The sequence below is a fragment of the Echinops telfairi genome, unplaced genomic scaffold (genome assembly GCF_000313985.2).
Source record: "Echinops telfairi isolate 266 unplaced genomic scaffold, ASM31398v2 ScPeMD7_7429;HRSCAF=8467, whole genome shotgun sequence".
Lineage (NCBI taxonomy): Eukaryota > Metazoa > Chordata > Mammalia > Afrosoricida > Tenrecidae > Echinops > Echinops telfairi.
In genome coordinates, this window is record NW_022111329.1 from 252158 (window position 1) to 257800 (window position 5643).

General features: G+C 45.6%; 1 protein-coding gene across 1 annotated transcript in view; it reads right to left on the reverse strand.

The window, feature by feature from the left end:
- Positions 1 to 5643, reverse strand: part of FRMD3 (FERM domain containing 3) — a 359195-nt gene that overhangs the window by 98993 nt on the left and 254559 nt on the right. The window lies entirely within an intron of this gene.

A 5643-nucleotide genomic window follows, 5' to 3' on the forward strand; every position in this document is an offset into this window, starting at 1 on the left:
CCTGACAAAAGGGTCGTGGGCAGGAGACGACGACGAGTCAGTCAGGGTGCAGTGTAGCAATGATGAAACATACAACTTTCCTCTAGTTCCTAAATGCTTCCTCCCCACCCCACCCCCCACCACTATCAAAATTCCAATTCTACCTTACAAATCTGGCTAGACCAGAGGAAGTACACTGGTACAGAGAGGAACTGGAAACACAGGGAATCCAGGACGGATGATCCCTTCAAGACCAGTGGTGAGAGTGGTGATACTGGAGGGTGAAGGGAGGGTGGGGTCCAAAGGAGGAACAGATTACAGGGATCTACATATAACCACTTCCCTGGGGGACTGACAACAGAAAAGTGGGGGAAGGGAGATTTCAGACAGTGTAAGATATGACAAAATAATAATAATTTATACATTATCAAGGGTTCATGAGGGAGGGGGCAGCCGGAGAGAGGGGGGAAAATGAAGGGCTGATGCCAGGGGCTTAAGTGGAGAACAAATGTTTTGAGAACGATGAGGGTAATGAATGTATAAATGTGCTGTACACAATTGATGTATGTATGAATTGTGATAAGAATTGTATGAGCCCCAATGAAATGATTTTAAAAAAAGAAAAGCTTCTCGGCTTTCTTCTCTTGTAACTTCAATTGTTAGAAATTCTAATGCATGAGAAACTTGATGTAGTAAAAGTTATGACCAGTGTCTGAAACAGTTTGCATGAATCTGTATGCTTTCACATTAAATGTTTTGAACAGATCCAAGAAACACGGGAAATAAGTAGGATAAAGCGATGGTACACTAAGGGTATTGAAATGGATGAGTCGAAACAAAATGTGTATAAATTGTTGAATGTAAAACTGATGATCTGCTCTGTGACCTTTGCCTAATTCATAATAAAAAGTAAAACAAAATAAAATAAGTAAAACCAAAGTATATAGATGACACATATAAGACAATTATTTTATATTGATATATACCAAGTAAAAATACACATAAATTCTTTGGGAATAGAAATGGAGAATAATGGTTGGGGGAAAGGGCATTTGACCAATCAACAGATGGGCCTAAAGGGGCCACTGATGGCAGTGGGCCATGGCTTAATCAGTAACTCAGCCATCTGCACCTAAGTTCCAAAAGAACCTCCCAATAAATAAGCACATGGACATGTAAGCACACAGACATTCCCTGGTGAGCTGACTTTGGGTCTAGAAATGAATAAATTTCCTAAATTTAGGAAATAATCTAGCCCAACGTTTCCATATTCTACAAGTAAGGAACACCAGGTCATCTTCAATGCAGATGTCAAGTTGCAGCGAATTTGGTGAGGGACCAGGACAATTTGTAAGGTGCAAGTGACTTGTGCTGTAAAAATTTAGAGAAGACTTGCCATCGGGACCTCACAAAGTGGCTGGTAAGGTGAAGAGCAATGCCTGCCCCCTCACGAGCCCGTCTCTCTCTCCCCTTACAGCCTGTCTGTAACTCTCACGTCAGCTTAAGCAGAAGACAGAGTTTTCGTGATCAAGAACTTCTAACTATTCAAATCATGTTCTTCACACCTAGAGGAGTTTGGTAAGCAGCTTGTGGTAAGCAAGTGACACTTTGAAACAAACCCTAGTATTTTTCTGACAGATCTAAACGTTCATAAAAATCCACACAAGAGGGTGGGGTAACATTGTTAATTGTCTGAAAATCAGCTCCAATTTGTGGCAACCTTATGTTTAATAGAATTTAACATTGCTTGAGTTTGCACCGTCCTTACAGCCATTCATAGGTTAGAACCCCTTGTTACAGCCCCCAAATCTGTCCATGTCATGGACGTACCCTTGTTCTTGCTGACCCTCCACTTTACCAAACATACTGTCATTTTCTAGTGTTTTCTAGGCTTTCCTGACAATGTGCCAAAGTAAACAAGGTGAAGTCTCCCCACCCTCACGTGCAATGAGCATTCTGGCTGTACTTCTTCCAAGATGGATAAATTCATACTTTGGGAAATTCACAGTATGTTCAGCATTCTTTGGCAATACACTTTGAATATAACAATTCTCCCTCGACCTTCCTTTCCCACTGCCAGGTTTTCACATGCAAGGGCCAACTGAAAAGGCGTAGCCAAGGCACACCTTCCTCATCACAGTGGCAGACGCGAACGCTCAGGTGATCTACTGGGGTAAGTGAGAAATGGCCTGTCCCTGATTTGGAGAAGCTTCAATCCACAAAGACTCACGATGGGAATGCTATCTCCTTAGTGTCAACTCCTCCAAGATCCTTCCCTGTCCCATCCTTGTTGAGTTAGGGGGTCCCTTCTAAGGACCCTTATAACATCCATGCTTCTTTCTGTTATTCACTGCCTGATCTTTTCCCGCCCACACAAGGACTTTATATCTCAGTGCCTGACACCTCACCGCTGCTTACTAAATATCTGAAGAAAACTTTGACACCTAAATGAATGAGGTAGTGAATACCTCCCCAGTAGACAACCATTCCTTTCCAAGGACAGAGAGAAAGCACACATTGCTGCAATCCAGGCAAGGGCGCTGATTCATTTAATATACTTACTTGGAGAGCCTATAGTGTGCCAAGCACTGGGATATTATGGGACCCAGAGTCCTGCTCCCGTAAGATGCTACATCAGTGGAAATGCACAGTAAAACAACTCAACAAGTAACACAACTCAACCAAGATAACTCCAGATGCAAATGTCTAGCAGGCAAACAATCCAGGGATTGTGCTGAAGAATGGTGTGCAGGAAGGATGAGATAGGTAGCTAGAGCAACCCAGAAGAGTTTTCAGAAGAAACAGCATCTAAACAGTCCTGCATCTTTACCGTTCATTTCTGCGAAGTCAGCTCTCACTCACGGCGGTCTTACGTATGACAGACCAAATTGCTGCTGAGTCCTGTGCCATCTTCACGAGGGTTCGTGGGCTTGAGCCCAATGATGCACAGATACGTCGCTCCCTCCCATAGAAAGTTACCCTCCTGATCACTGACCTCCTACTTTACAAAACAGGATATTCTTTTTTAAGTATTGGTCTGTCCTGATGATGTCTCCAAATTCAGTGAGTTGAGGTCTCATCATGCTTGTTTCTATGGAGATTTTTATTTGATCTCTTCTAAGTCTATTTTGATTGTTCTCCCGGCAGTCTATGGCATATTCCAGATTCTTCCCCAAGACCACAACACTGTGATATCATGAAGAATACTTGGAAAGAGCCAAAATACCCTAAGGGATTGAATACACCAGGGAGAGGAGTCAGCCAGTACAAGAATCCCTCCATATTGCTATTTTGTGGAAGCAACAAGAGAGAGTCCAGCCAGTAAAGGACTGAAGAGAGTGCTAGATTGTGTGTGTTTGTTTGCCAATAACAGTGCATATATTGAATAGGCTTGTTTTGTTCAGTATGCACAAGTAGTGAAACTGGGTGGGGGACCGCTTTTTTATAAATTCAGATGATACTGATGCTTAAAGCATGTTCCTTCCCAGAGCTTTAGCAACCAAGAAGCCAGGGAGAGCTCACATTACATCATCCTTCCTAATCATTTACCGCACATTGCCTATAACTCTCTGTAAGAATAAGTTGTTCTGACAAAGCAGATACTTATCTGCATTTCTAACTGCTCTCAGGGGCTGCTGAAGGATTCACCCTGAGTATCACCCAGTCACTTGTCACTTGATTCACGACAGATGGAGCACAGACTTTGGCACACTTGAGAGCTGCAAGGTCCACCATCGAAGTCTGCAGCCCATCCCAGCTCTTCTCTCTCCACAGCATCTAGTACAATGTCAGTGATAACTGCAAAAGCCAAAACACCAAACCCACGGCCACCAAGTCAATTCTGTCTCCTACTGACCCTATGTAGGGTCGCCACGGCTGTCACTCTTTCCAGTAGCAGAGAGCTTCCTACTTCTCCAGCAGAGCAGCTTGGGAGTTTCCCCCTCTGACCCAACGCCTGACCCTCCGAGCTCCTTGGTAGTGGCGAGGAGAGAGAAAATAGGACCCCTTCCTCTTCTGAGTGGTGCCTCTGTGGCTTTATTTCAAGCATGAAACAGGACAGCGAACTTTCCATTGGAGAGCCACATTGAGCTTGTCCTTGTAGAATTGTCAATAGTTCACTAATGTCTAATTGCCTTCTGAAATCTGGTCTGAGGTTTCCGTTCATATTGAGTCCCTTAAGTAGGAATTGGTGATCTTCACAGCGCAGAGAGACAACTGTGCGGTTTTGAGGTCCCTCTGCTCAGCTTGTAAGGAGGCCGCTTTCAGAAATACTGACCTCACTTGGGACAGATGGAAGGAAGGACTCTCCATCTCCTGTCACAGTGCCGCAGTCAGATACTGATTCAATGCGCTGAAAACCCTGTGAAAGGCTTCGCCACAGATTAGCAAAGAAGCACAAGGAAACCTGTGCTTCTCTTGCTTACTGGGTGCTCTACCCGGTGAACTGCACATTTGGCAGCAGTTCAAATCACCAGCCACTCTGCAGGAGGAACAGGAAGGCTGTGAGCCCGCATACGAGCTACCACCTCAGGAAACCTTCAAAGGGCCGGTCGCTATGAATGGGAATGAACATGATCACAGTGGGCTTGGGGTCTGTGGCTTATACTCTGGAATGTTCTGAGACCACACACCTGAAAAGAAGGTCAATGGTGAGTAGAAAGTATTCTAGATTGGCTCCTTGGCCTCAGGAGAGACAGACCATGGTTGTACCTGCTTCTGACCCATCATAAGCTCCTTTGCTATTCTGAGCCAGGAGTTCACATGCTCACTTGGTAATCTCTGCCTGACTGTGTCTGTCTTGTCCTTATCTGGCTGTCTCTCTCTTTCTGCTTCTCCTCACTTCCCTCCCTGTTTCTCTGCCTCCAAGTTCACACACATGTCTTTAGTACACATGCCACCAAGGCCTGGCTCTGCAGCCAGAGGCCTCCCAACTGGCCCCGGGACACAGGACCACCTGTGTCTGTTCTTCCAGTGTACCAGGCCCATTGCCATGGCAATATGCTCCCTCGGGCCCTGAAGCCTGCTGTCCCCCAAACCACACTCCTTATATGGCGGACGGCATCGAATCCCCACTCTCTCACACAGACACCCCGGCCTTGTTCAACCCTGAAAAGAACAACCGAATCCACTCGGTTGGCACCCAGGCTGGACTGGCCACACAGCCGGGCAAGGAGACATCACTATCCTCACTTACAGAGACACGGTACTAAACGAGCTTAAATCATTTCCTCGAGATAAAATCATCAGGAAACGGAGAAAGTAAGGTCCAAACGAATGTTGACAGGCCGGGGAATTGGAGCTCTGCTCCTCGGATGAACAAAAACCCCATACAGCTGCGCCGTGAACTCTTCGAGTGCGACAAGGCAGAACCGGCCCATCAGGTTTGCTAGGTTATACTCTTCACAGACACTGATTGCCAGACCTCTCTTCCATGCCTCCACTGGGTGGCCTAGAACTTACAACCTCTATGCTAGTAGTTGAGTGCAAACTGAATGTGCCACTCAGCACCCTTCTTCCCATATTGCATTGCTGGGCCAATTGAGAAACTGATATATTGTATAAATGTGCACACATATCTCCAGGGAGTGACTCCCCTGGTTGGACACACCTTCCTTCCTTCCTTCCTTCCTTCCTTCCTTCCTTCCTTCCTTCCTTCCTTCCTTC